This window comes from Pseudonaja textilis, chromosome 1 (genome assembly GCF_049901715.1).
Source record: "Pseudonaja textilis isolate UNSWEBS1 chromosome 1, rPseTex1.2, whole genome shotgun sequence".
Lineage (NCBI taxonomy): Eukaryota > Metazoa > Chordata > Lepidosauria > Squamata > Elapidae > Pseudonaja > Pseudonaja textilis.
In genome coordinates, this window is record NC_141990.1 from 63,596,952 (window position 1) to 63,610,965 (window position 14,014).

Here is a 14,014-nt window from a genome sequence, read left to right on the forward strand (position 1 = left end):
AAAATTTACTCCCCTGCATCTTTAGGTGGAGGGTTCTATGTAAATATTCATTACTTGACAACTGTAGCATCCTGTGTTTCATTGTATCACCTTGAGTGTAAGGATTTCAAGTGAATAATTTCACACATCCCTGTGCCAGTGATTAGAGAGAGAGAAATAATAACAACAGTTCTTTGCCTCATTTGAATAATATCACATTGTTTTTTTAATATGAACTTAGATTGCATTAAATTTTTATCCTGTAAGAATCTATCCTAATCTAGCTACAGTTTATATCTTCTGAATACTTTTAGAAGAATTCATATGACACCTTAATATGATTGTCATAAAAAATAACTTTTGATACACTGGAAATTAGGCTGGCATACATTCCATTTTTTTGTAATGCTCTGCCTGTGCAAACTAAGAACTATTTCATGACTTGTTATACCTCTACATAAGCATGATTTGGTAAATGTCAGGAAAAATACAAATGTTGATGATTACTAGTAATTAAGACCGTTAAGAAATGTCAGGAATCATATTTATTTGTGCATTTGTTGCTTTTTGGGGTTTGCTTGTCTGTTCCATTCATTGCCTTAATTCTTTTTCCATTACCAAAAGAGGAAAGAACTTACCAAAAAAATGCAAATAGGCTTGTAGCCAAAACAGATTGTGAGAAGCTGTATACATAACATCCCTCTGGATGCAAACTTGCATACCTCATGTCCTAACAAGATACTTCCATTTGACAATCTTGGAAAAGAGGCTGTGGTGGAATATAAGTACCTTGAATCTGACAAGGGGGGCAGTCTCTAATGAAATCAGACTTGGTTCTGCTATTTCAGATCAACACTAAATGAGGACCATTGCAAGAAACAATATCTAGATGAACATTATTTTGAACACTGTTTCTTATAACAGCCACTTGAGTCTATCAGGACCCTTCAGTGGTCAAAGGATTGTAATAATTAACACTTTCAATGAGTTTTTGATCCTGGAACTAATTCAACCTGAATGAAGTGGATGAAGAAGATCCTAGAGGAATTATCCTTCCAGTCAGGTTTCAGTTCTGGGAATGGGTAGTGTGCCCATCTTTGTTCTTGACCTCTCAAAAACTTTCAGTACCATTAACAATGGTGTCTTTCTGGACTATCTAAGGGGGTTGGGGATGGGATTTTCCTCTCTCCTGGGCCAGTTCCAGTCAACATTGATCAGGAATGAAATGGCCTAATCCCTGCTCTTCCTCTGCAAGTTTTTTCAGGGTTCAGTATTTTCTTCACTCCTGTTTAACATCTGTATGAATCAAATGTCACCATAGGTAAGATATCATCAATATGCTTATGATACCCAAGAGTACATCTTCACCCCTGGTGAATTAATTGATGCTTTTGATGTTCTGACTAAGATGGGGATGGGAAAAAAAGAATTCAGCTCAACCATAGCAAGACTAGAAGGGGTTTTATGGCCTTCAGTTCCAGGAAGTTAACATCCTTGGAGCTGGTGCACTTGGATCACTTATGATGTTCATGAGGAAGGTGAATATACACATTCCAGGATAATGTTGCAGGATCCAATCTGGATTGGTTACCAGAACCAGAGATTTTGTCTTCTGAGTTTTCAGACATGCTGGAGCCCATCTTCAGAGAGAAGTCCTCTGAAGATGGGTTCCAGCTTGAGTCTGAAAGCTCGGAAGACAAAACCTCGGGTCCCAGTGAACTAGAATTAGAATTAGAAGAACTTTATTGTCATTGTACAAGTACAATGAAACTGTGGATGCACCCCAGCAACTGTTCACAATACAATAGAACCAAAGCACTTAAAAATGAAGATAAGAAAGATAGAGTACTCATGTCTCCATTTGCAATTTGAGAGTACAAAATCTACGAATATACACAAAATATACATCCAACACTGACTGTAACGCTTAGCCGAGTATAATACACAAGAGATGGATTGTACTGTAATATGTTATTATACATCTGAGTGGGGTATTGAGATTTCACATCTTTTCACATCTTAATAAGGTAGTGACTTCATGTTTATTTGTGGTTCGGATGGCCCAGGGAAAGAAACTATTTGTTAGTCTAGTGGTGTGGGATTTTATTGACCTAAAACGTTGTCCAGACGGCAGCAGGTCAAAAAGATAATTGCCAGGGTAATTAATTGCAGAGGGCAACCAATGATCTTTTGAGCTGTGTTTATCACCCTCTGTACAGTTTTCCTGTCCTCAACTGTGGAGCCTGCATATCACACACCCAGACAATATGTCAGAGTGCTCTCCACAGAGGCTTTATAGAAAGCCAGCAACAGCTTCTTATCCAGATTGTTCTTCCTGAGAACCCACAGGAAGTGCAGCTGCTGCTGAGCCTTCTTCACTATGGCCTTAGTGTTAGGGGACCAGGAGATATCAGCTGAAATATGGATGCCAAGGAATCTGATCGTAGGGACAGTTTCCACTCATTCTCCATTGATGATGAGTGGCGCATGGTCCTGTCCATGTTTCCTGAAGTCTGTAATCAGTTCTTTGGTTTTATGGACATTCAGTGACAGATTGTTCTGTGAACACCAGACAGTGACTGGCCCAGATTGGATTCTGCAGCCGATGATACTACCTAAGTTGAGCAATGAAGCATCTGCAAAAAATAGTTGAGTTAAAAGAGCACCAAGGATCCCTTATTTCAACCCTAAGTTACAAATTATCTTCTATCAATCCAGCTATTTTTTGGAGCCTGATAAATGGCTGTATTGATTGACACATAAGTTGAACTTGTGTACCTATTATGTTTCCTGATTTCAGATTCTGATTTTAAATTCTGGTTTTAACTGAGTTTTTGTCCTTTATATTTTCTCTATTGGTTGTGTTTATTGTTTAATTATGTGAGCTGCTCAGGGTCACAAACATGTGATGGGGAACTGTTCAGAATGAATGAATGAATGAATGAATGAATGAATGAATGAATGAATGAACGAATGAATGCATGAATGCATGAATGAATGAGGTAAAGGCCTCATTTTCTTCTTTACATCTCTAGTTAAAGGGATTTTCATGTAGTAGCTTATTTGAAGGTTCTAATAATGGGGTGCAATATCTTATTTTCCCGAGCAAAGGATGTTATATTCTTTTCTGAGACCATCCTGTGCAATTATGCATCCAACTTTCGGAAGGATGCAAAAGATCAAGGAATAAAGAAAAGGGCTTAGTTAGCTTGGTCAGAAAATTTAATCATAGAAATCTATAAAATAACAGATGTTGTAGATAGATTTGTGTTGTGAAAAAAAGAGAAAGCTTAAGTCATTGGAAAAGCTACTGATCAGTGTGAATATGACTTGGCTAGATGCTATTGGTCTGATTCCCTTGAAGCAAATCACTATCACAGCTCTTAATTTGTTGTTGTTGGGAGGTTACAGATTATAAACATCATTAAAAAAAATGTAAATGACACTTAATTCATGCCAGCAAATAAAGTCAAGTTTCAACAGTAAATTAAAGTAATTATCTAAACATTTAGTAATTAGTAGAGTGTGTTAGTTTTTGGAAATTACTGATAGAATTCATGACTTTCTGGCTTGTTACAATCGACTTAGAATTTGTACTTATTGTAACATATACATCATCATAGATTTTTCATACTACGACCTGTTTTTGCATTGATTTGTAACAGTCCAAAGAAAGATCAGAGCTATTATCTGTTTTCTGTATCAGCAAAGAGTTCAATTTTTATCAATCCATCAGGATTCATATTTTCCTATTCTTCAGAACATTTCTTCTGAGAAAAGAGTGACAGATTCCCATGAGAAGTCATGAGGATATTTAATAACTTCCATCACAGAAATGTTTTTTTTTTCCTGGAACATCTTCAATTCCATCCTCAATCTGATTTAGCTCCTTGATTCTCCTCTCTACAGCAAGATGATCTAACTGCACTGCTATGGAAATTCTGAAATTCCCATCTGTCACCAGCAATGTTCTCACTTTTTAGAGCCTTACTGGTGACACATATGGGAGTTTCAGAATTTCTATAGCAGTGCAGCAATATAATTCCAATCCATATAATTCCAATCTAAAGCATACTTATGTATAGATACATATTGAAAATAATGGGCTCAGTTATAAATAATGGGCTGGGCCTGAGGTAGTATTCAGCAAGTTCTGACCAGTTCTGGAGAACAGGTAATGGAAATTTTGAGTAATTCGGAGAACTGGCAAATGCCACCTCTGACTGACCCTGCCCCCATCTATTCTCTGCCTCCTGAGTCCCAGATGATCGGCTGGGTCTTCTTTTGTTGCCCTACATAGGAGAACTGAGTTGGAAAGCAGGTTAGTGGGGGTGGGGAGGGAATGGGATTTTGCAGGAACCTTAGCCCAGGAGTAGGGTGAGAATGGAGATTTTGCAGTATCCTTCCCCTGCCATGCCCACCAAGCCACGCCAAACCACGCCCACCAAGCGTTGAATACCACCACTGGGCTGGGCTCAGTTATAAGTAATGGGTTCAGTTATAGTTACAAAGGATTTCAGTTTGTAGAACTGGGAAAGATCTATCCCTGAAAACTTTGAAATCCATGACCAGTTTTAATCAACAGTTCTGGACCAGATGGACCAAACATCTACCTTAATTTCAAGCAAATTCATATATTTAACTATCATTATGCTAAAAAGTACTGAATCACTGAAAGGTTCTTTCAGCTCTAGCACTGTAGTCTATTATTAGACTATAATATTATTCGTTTCTAGAATGTTAGAAGCTGTTAGCATTTGTCTTTAATGCTTCAGCATTATGATACCTCCTGTGATGGAATATGCCAGAGAAGAAGTGGGGTGAATCCCAGCAGGCTCACCAAGGAGGAGACAGAGAAACCTGAATTAAGACATTGCAAAATACTGAACTAGGTTGGGGAGGAGGAAGAGGTTTACAGTAGAATTACCCCAGAATCTCTCAGGTTATATCTATTAGGGTAGAGGGATATAGCTTTAGTCTGTCAAGATTCTGTTTATTAGGTGTAAGCAAATAAAGATTTGGACTTGGTTATATTTCACTGTGTCAACTTTGGGCTTGGGCCTGACAGTTCCTGTCTTATTGGCTGGTTAATCCAATCCAAGTAATCAGGTTCCTGATGATTAGCTAGCTAATCTATCATGGTTTTTTTCCTTTTTACTTTGAGACAGTTTTGACTCCTGGCAACTAGTTTGATAAGTTGATGCAATTTTCTAGACAGCATTTTCAGAAGTATTTTCCCACTGCATTCTTCCTAGGGCTGAAAGGGGGTGACTACCCAATCATTACTTCATTCGTTTTCATGCCTAAAGTAGGATGAAAACTCCAGGTTCCCCACTCCTCATCCAGCACTTTAACCACTAGACCAAACTGGCCTCATTTCTTTCTTTACCTTTTTGAAAATTAATCCTAAATAGACATCTCTCTTTTTGTTAGATTTCTCAATTTCATAGTCATGTGTTCTGGTTGACTCCATTTCAAAACTGACTTGCATATTTGGCCAAAACAGTGTGTAGAAGTATTGTATATGTTTTCATGAATACTATAAATGGACATTGTGGAACTGTGCAATATTTGGATTTGTTTTAAAAAATATTCAGTCCTTTTCAGATGTGTTTGTTTTAAGGAGTTGGAGGCAGAACTATGTTTATGTCCTATGGTGCTGTTTCTGAATGCTATGCAGCATGACATTACATATTATATCTAGAATTTACCAGCATTTTTAATAAAAGTTTTTTTTAAACATGTGGATCTTTTGTGTATATTTTCTAAGCTGCAAAGCAGGAGTCAAAATTCTGATAAATGCAGATTTTTTTTAAAAAAACATGACATTCTCGGGTCTCTTCATATTAAGGGTCAGAAGATTTGAAATTTGGTCCAGTTCTCTAAAAGTCCTGATGGAACACTTGAAACATTATAACAAAGCTAGCCTTTTCTCTAGTGGCCAGAGATTCTTGTAAGTAGTAAAATAGGCTAAATTTGAGAGTGAAGGTTCATTATCTGAATGTGGGTTGGTTTCCAAATGTTTCATTACCATGCTAGATAACATCTTCAGTGGTGTTTAAGGGATGTCAGTGTCAGTGCATTTCTGTTTATAGGTAAATCTTGTGATGGGTCAAGTGTAGATGTGTCAAGTGAGGGTCTTGTGATGGGTTTTGTGATGGGTCAAGGGTGAGTCTTTAGTGGGAGTTTTGTGATAGGTCTTGTGATGGGGTAAGGGTTATTGGCATATGAAATGCTGGTTCAGGGGGCTTGTGTGGGTTGGTTGAGGGTTGGTAAAGTCTCTGGTTAGCTGTGTGGTGATTTGGATTATGAGGGGTTAGTAGGCTGGTTGTAGGTCAATGTGTCTGTTGATGGAATTTCTTGTGGAGTGCCAGACTTTGATGAACTCATGAGCATGGTGGGTGGTAGCATGTCCAATGATTTTTGTGTTGCTCCAATTGAACTGGTACTGTTTGGTGTTGGTGTGAGTAGAGATTAAAGACGTGGGATCATGGCATTTGACTGCCAGCCGGTGTTTGTGGATCCTGGTTTTTAATTGACGTGGTGTTTGTCTCACGTAGTATTAGTTGCAGTTGTTACAGTTGACTTTGTAGATTACATTGTTTCTTTCATCCTTCTGTATCTTGTCTTTGGTTCTGGATAATTCCTGGTGGAATGTGGCTGTGGGTTTGTGGGCTGTTGCTATTCTTAGAGATTGCAGAATTCTGGCTGTCATTTCCAACAGCCCTTTTATGTATGGTAGGATTTTTGCACAGTAGTTGCCTGTGTGTTGTGTTGTGGTTTGGGTGCTGTGTGTCAGAATACAGAGATTTTTGGAGAAGCTAAATTTGTGAATTTAAATCTACCACTTTAAATAACTTTAGATAAAGGCAAGGAAGGACACTGAAATATCTTTCTGAACCTACAGAACTGTCCTGGCACTACTTAACAGCTGAATCATAGTCCTCTTGATGATATTCATTTGTCATGCCAATGTGAGTCCAGTCTTGATGATTTATGTCTGTCTTGGGTGTCTCTTACAGTAATGAGGACAACATTGGTGGCATTATTAAAAATAATGCGTACTCAAGTGAGAACTTTCATGCTTTGAAATTACAAGAGAACATGTTCAGCAATTCATCTGCTATGGAAATGGCATTGAACTCACTGAAGAGGTAATGCAAATACATATAGCATTTGAAGTTAAAAGAAAACTGTAACTGTGTTTAAAGGCAGAAAAATCTGCAAATGAACTATTATAATATGATGTAAGGAAGGACAAATTACCCTTGATGCTGAAGACATGTGATCCAAGCCTAAAATTGCATACTGCTTCCCCAGAAGCAAAGTCCACACCACTATGATATATACAATAATTTACCTGGATTTTGTGGCATGTTTACTTACACAGAATGCTTATGAATTCTCCATATGATCATTCTAACTGATCAAACAAAGTAGAAACAATGATGCTGTGCAGAAAGGTTTGCATTAGAAATTTTATTAATTAAGTTTTGTTTTTCCAACCACCTAGTTGCACATGATAGCAGTCAATGTACAGCGGGTAAAAAACAAATGGGTATGACAGAGGATGGCCCATATTTTATGTTTGTTTGTTTCTTTAATATGGTTAATATCTGCTATTGCTAACTTCAGACTAGAAGTTTTAGTGTTAATATTTGCTAAGTTAGCAAACAGCTCCAAAGGCTTTCCTTCAGCTATGATCCCAATCCAGGGGCAATGATTAACCCCACAAGGCCTATTCACCACCCAAGATAACTAGAGTGGCTACTTTCACTGGTATTGCCTACACTATCTTCCTCACCCCCCAGTCATGGATAATAGAGCAAGAGGAAGTGCACAGGGGCAACTTAAACCCAGACTAGCATTTGGAACAGCAGCCATGAAGGCCTTCAAAAAGACATTCAGTTGCTGTCATGCATGTATATCTATGAAGATCAGAATGGTGAAAGCCATGATATTCCCCAGAACACTCTATGGAAGCGAAAGTTGGACTTTGAAGATGTAGGCTAGATGTAGGCTATTGATGCTTTTGAACTTTGATGTTAGCGAAGAGTTTGTGAATACCATGGACAGAAAACAAATAGGTCATAAAAAAAACCCACTTGAGCTGCAAATGATCCGATTTTGGATAAATGATGCAAAGAACTGATTCCCTAGAGAAGGGCTCTAGTTCAGGGAAAGGTGAAAGGAAAAAGCAGAAGAGGATGATCAGCAGCAATGTGGATAGACTCAGTTAAATGGCAATGAATGCACCATTGGGAGACCTGAAATACCAGACTGAAGAAAATCTGTCTATGGGGTTACTAGGAGTCAACATTGACTTGATGGCACAAAATCAGTGAAGTAGTCATTCAGCAATGGCAAGTTAGTAGCATCCACACCAAGATGGGAGAGAGGGAAATAGGCAAGATGGTGGCCACAGAATCTCATTTAAAGTCCTGCCCCTTTGGAACAAACGTATATTTCAAATACACACATGGAAAGGATCAGGATTCAATTCTGATGCTACAGTCTCCATCTTGCATACTTTGATACTCTGTCCAGCTCCCTGATACCTTTTATCAGGTTACATCCCTTGAGACAAAATCAAGCATAAAAAAATGCATTTTTTTTAATGTACTTGACTAGAAAACACATAACAGCCAAGAGAAATAAGAATGAATGTGGGATGCCAGACCAAGAATTGAATTTAAAAAATAGTTAAATAAAGGCAAGGCTCATTTTAAAAAATGAAGATGGAACTTGAGGGGAGAACCATGAAAGGCAGTCTAGGCAAGGCTTTGAGCACATCTAAATAAAAGAAAATAAACTAGCACATTCTGCATCACTTAGTTTCGCATCTAGACATCTTTCTGGTGTTGATTCTTCTTTTCCTAAATCTCAAAACATTCCTGGAGTGGGTGCCTTCTCTTCTCCAGAGCCACATTGTTCTTTCTCCAGGAAGATACCAAGATAAGTGCCTCTAGCATGCTCCTCTTTCTCAGCTAGTTAACTTCCCGGGAGGAGCAAAGTTGTGGTTTCAATGGAATTTAGTGAAATATTTTCCTATGGGTTTCCTTACCAAAGATAAATAGAGCAGGCTATAGACAATTGTGTGTGTGTGTTCTGATTGAACGAGAATTGTATTAGACTATTAGACTATTGGGGAAAAACTCTCAGTTTCCATTGTCATTCCATAGCAGTGGCAACCATGTCAGGAGCAGAAGCTAGAAGGTTTTATTGCTTTATTTCTTTTAAAAAAATATTTTATTGAGATTCCAAAGTTTTAAAAAATAAAATAAAACTATATGCATTGTTGTCAACATCAAGACATCTTTTACATTTCCTTACATTTTTCAGTATATGATTACTTATTCCATTACCATTACATCTTACTCTTGTTACAAATCCATATATTTCATCTTACACTTCAATCTTTTCTATAACATATATACATATTTGCATACTTCCTCATTCTTTTCCTAATTGCCATTTTATTTTATTTTCATTTCTAAACCACTCATACCAGGCATACTAGGCTCTATAATATATTGAATCTTCTTTGTCTTTTAATTTCAACATGAGCCTGTCCATCTCTATATAATCTATTATTTTCTTTATAACTATGCTCTCTGATGGTATCCTTTTCTCCTTCCAAAGTTGCGCATACGAAATCCTTGCAGCTGTTAGTATATGTAATGTACCTATCTTTTTTACTACATTTTTGTGTTAGTATACCTAATAAAAAAAATTCTGGATTAAATTCAGTTTTCTGATTTATAATTTCCTCTAGCCATTGTCTGATTGTATTCCAGTATTTCTTCACTTCTGGGCATGGGCACCAGATATGAAAATAAGTGCCCTTTTCTTTTCCGCACTTCCAACAATTAGGGTTTAAATTAAACATTTTTGCCAATCTAGCGGGTGGGGGGGTAGGTGCCACCTGTAGAACATTTTATATAGGTTTTCCCTGTATGCTGTGAATATGGTTAATTTGTAATTTAGTCCCCACATTTTTTCCCAATTTTCCAAATCTATATTGTGGCCAATATTTTTCGCCCATACCATCATTGTTTTTTTGACCACCTCCTCTTCCATTTTAAAATCTAGTAATAATTTGTATATTCTTGAAATCATTTTTTCCCCATTCCTTGTAGAATCCCATCTAATTGGTGTTTTTCCATGTGAAATCCATATTGTTCTTTGTCTTTTTAATATCTCGCCTGAACTTGTATGTATGGCTACCAGTCTATGTTTATGTTTTGTTGCTGTAATTCTTGTATCGTTTTCAACCTTCCTTATTCATCTCTTCTTTATTCCTTCCGAAATTGTGACTAGCCCTTTTCTCTTTAAATATTTTTGGATATTTTCCTCTGGTATGTCCTTCCTATTGTATAGTTCTTCAAAAAAACTTCTAGCAATATGTTTCTTCTGTTCAATTTGATATTATAGAGTACCATCAACATCCTTCAATTGTTGGATTGATCTTTTTCCTTTTCTTTCTTAAGTCTGTAGGCTAGCCATCTTCCCGGCTTGTTTGAGTGTTCAAAATAGTTCTGTTTTATCTTCTTCATGTCCTGTGCCCATTCATCTTGTATCAACATATTCAGTTTATGCCTAACCATTATCCTTTCTGTATTTGCTATCTTATTGTGTGGTATTTTTTGTAATGTTCTTTCTAATTCCTTAAGAGTATCTTGTAATTTATTTGTTTTTCTTTCTTTTCTTTGTGTCTATGTGTATTATATGAAATTTCTAAACCCCTAATATATGCTTTGGTCATGTCCCATAAGTTTTGGGTTGATGTTTGTTGTTTTTTATTTTCTTTCAAGAAGTACTCTAACTCTTTTCCCATCATCTTAACAAAATATTTTTCTTTTAAAATCTCCTTATTTAACATCCATCTTCTTTTTTTCAATCCTTTCAAAATTATTTTAATAGGGTTATGATCTGCCCATATATTTGTTTCTATTTCTATTTCTTTTATATTACATTCAATTTCCAAATTTGTCTATAACATATCCAGTCTTGACCACAATTTATGTGGTAACGAATAATGTATATTGGTTTTTTTCTGGATTTCTTTCTCTCCATATATCTTTTAATCCTAATTCATTTGTCATTTGATAGAATATTTTTGGTAATGCTTTCCTTTATTTACTTATTTATTTATTTCTAATGACTTTACTTCTAATGACTACTGGATTGGATTGATACTTGGATCCTGTTACAATAGTATATCAGGTCCCAGAGATCTTGGGAAAAACAATTTCCCCAAAATTCCCCAAACACCTGTAAGTTTATGTTGCTAAGGTTTCTAGGATATATAGTTTTTCTCAGGCCTGTCATCTGTGTCAAGATTGTTGGCATCTTAGATTTTTCTCTGCCCACAAGATTACTTATATTACCACTTCAATACTTTGTGGTAAACATGAGAGGGGGAAAAAAAGACAGATATGCAAGATTGTTTCCAATATCATTTCCATTATCAGAGCAGTGGGAATGGGCTGGTAGATCAGATTACTTAGACTTGTAAACTGCACCTGAGCAGCTAATAGTGGATATGTTGAGAGATGTTCAGACTCCTCTGCCTTCAAAATATCAGGAATTAAAATAGGTTTAGGAGATTCCGTGGAACTGTTTTCCAGGGTTTTGGAATGGTGAAATACTCTTGCAAATTAAGCTTGTTGGAGTTTTGCCATTTCTGACAAATGTTTTTGCCATCCAACACTTTGGCTTACTTAAAGTTGAGCAATGGTTGTTTAGGCTGAGGTAATACAAGCGTTTCATTTATAGCAGGAAGAAACTTATAGCTCTCTAGATTTACTGAATTACAATGCTCAGCGTTGATCACCATACTGACTAGCAGTCTTATTCTGCCACACAGAGTGGGACTGCCAGGAATTGTAGTTTAGCAATATACTTCACAAACAAAGACCACTCTGCTTTCATTATATAGGATACTTTTTCCTGGAATATAGCAGTATAAGTTTAATACACAATCAAACTCTTGCATTCGTTCCCTCAGTAGATTTCTGAAACATTTGCAGAAAGAATGTAATAGTTAAAATATACAATACCCTGTCATCCACCCCAGAGTGAGAAGTCTTTTTTTTCCTCACTAGCTGCTGTTTCCGTGGAAACAGATGCTAGTTTCACAAAAGCGGGGTAAATACTTTACAATGGTAGATATTAATCATCATTACAATCACTGCTATTTTAAAACATTACTGCTAGCAATGCAGGAAGAGCTGTGATGTTTTTTTTAAAAAAAAGATTTTTAGAGATTTGCACCCAAACTAACCCATGGCTAAATCTTATTTAAAACATTTGGATTAAAACAAATGTTATCAGGTACACAGCTAATAATTATGAACAGGTCGAAACCTATAAGTTGCTGAATAGTGTTATATGCATGAAAATATTCATCCCACCTAGTCAATAAACTGTAAAAATTAAATAATCACCTCAGCCTTTTATTTAAAAAAATCCAAAGAACTGGGCTGAAATTAGTTAAGTGTTCTTAGAAAACAATTCTTAAACTTGAAATATTTGTGTATCCTTTGTCCATGGTTGACAGCTCTGAAGAATGTCAATCCAAAATAAAAGTGAGTATACAGACACAGCAAGACATACACCTGAAAGAGATTCAGTGGAAAAGGTGACCTCTTGCTGGATAGAAAACCACAATATCAGCACTGCATTTCCAAAATTTCAACCACTGGTATGTTTGTCATTTTCAGGTTGCCTTTTGTTTAAGCTATGTTGAGCACTATTCTTCAAACAATTCTTCAAAGTTTTGCTATCTGACTTCACAACTTGATCATATATAGATGCACTAATTTCAAAATACACACGTCTATGAATATTCTCAGTCATCTAGGTCATGGTTGTCCCAAAGATGTTTTTTCAAGAGGCAACTGGATTTCTTGTTTTTCTTTGAAGACGTTTCGCTTCTCATCCAAGAAGCTTCTTCAGCTCTGACTGGATGGTGGGGAATGGAAGGATTTATATTCTTTGCAGATAGCTGGCTATTGCATTCTTTTAGAGAGTTGTTGAGGCCACTTGGAGGTTTATCTATGCCCTCAGGGTCACCTGAGTAGGGCAAATGGGTGTGAAGCCTTCTTGGAAGAGCTGAAAAGACTGTGTTGCACTGTCTAAAAGAATAACCAGCTGTCTGCAAGTAATATAAATCCTTCCATTCTCCACTATCTAGTCAGAGCTGAAGAAGCTTCTTGGATGAGAAGTAAAATGTCTTTAAAGAAAAACAAGAAATCCAGTTGCCTCTTGAAAAAGCAGCTTTGGAGTACATACTTTTATATTCATAAATACCAGCCACAGGTATTGTTACATGTTAGAAAAAAATCAATTTGAAAAAGTAATAGACCCTTTTAATCAAATGTTAGGATTAAATGATTCAAAATCTACATTTATTGTAAGGAGTTACAATCACTGGGTCTCTTCCATGTCATCTCTGAATTTCTGGATTATCTAGAAAAATAGAGTAAGAGTTGAGATGCTCAATTTGTTGAACTTTGGGTAAAAAGACACAGTGATTTTGTTTGTCTTGAAAAACTATAAATAAGTTTCTTTTTCATTGACTGTAAATAAGTTTCTCTTTCAAAAGGCAGAAGTACAATCTCAACTGTATTTCTCCAATTTCTTAAGTCTCTTAGCAGAATGTACTCACAAGTGAGTGATGTTTAGGAATATCTTATTTTTTTTCCTCAACATAAGCAGCCTTTAATATAAAATGTTGTGTTTCAAAACTTATCTAAACATCTAGACTTTTCTGGATCATATACTGATTTTTGAAATCAGAGTAGCAGTTTTCATATCAGGAGCAATGAAGTGTGACTTCTTTTAATCCAATCCTCATAACAGATATTTGACAGACAGAACATCAATTGTCTTAACTATCTTTAGCACAGAGAAAGAAACCTGTTGAATTCAGAGTAACCCATTTGCTCAGGCTGAACTCTTGAGTGACTCATGTTATCACTAGATGGTCCATAATCAAAAGTCAGTGAGGTCAGAGTAGTTATAATTACTC

At 36.3% G+C, this 14,014-nt stretch overlaps 1 long non-coding RNA gene across 2 annotated transcripts in view; it reads right to left on the minus strand.

The window, feature by feature from the left end:
• LOC148127645 (uncharacterized) overlaps positions 1-14,014 on the minus strand; it is a 91,778-nt gene that overhangs the window by 28,215 nt on the left and 49,549 nt on the right. The gene's annotated exons all lie outside the window — the stretch shown is intronic.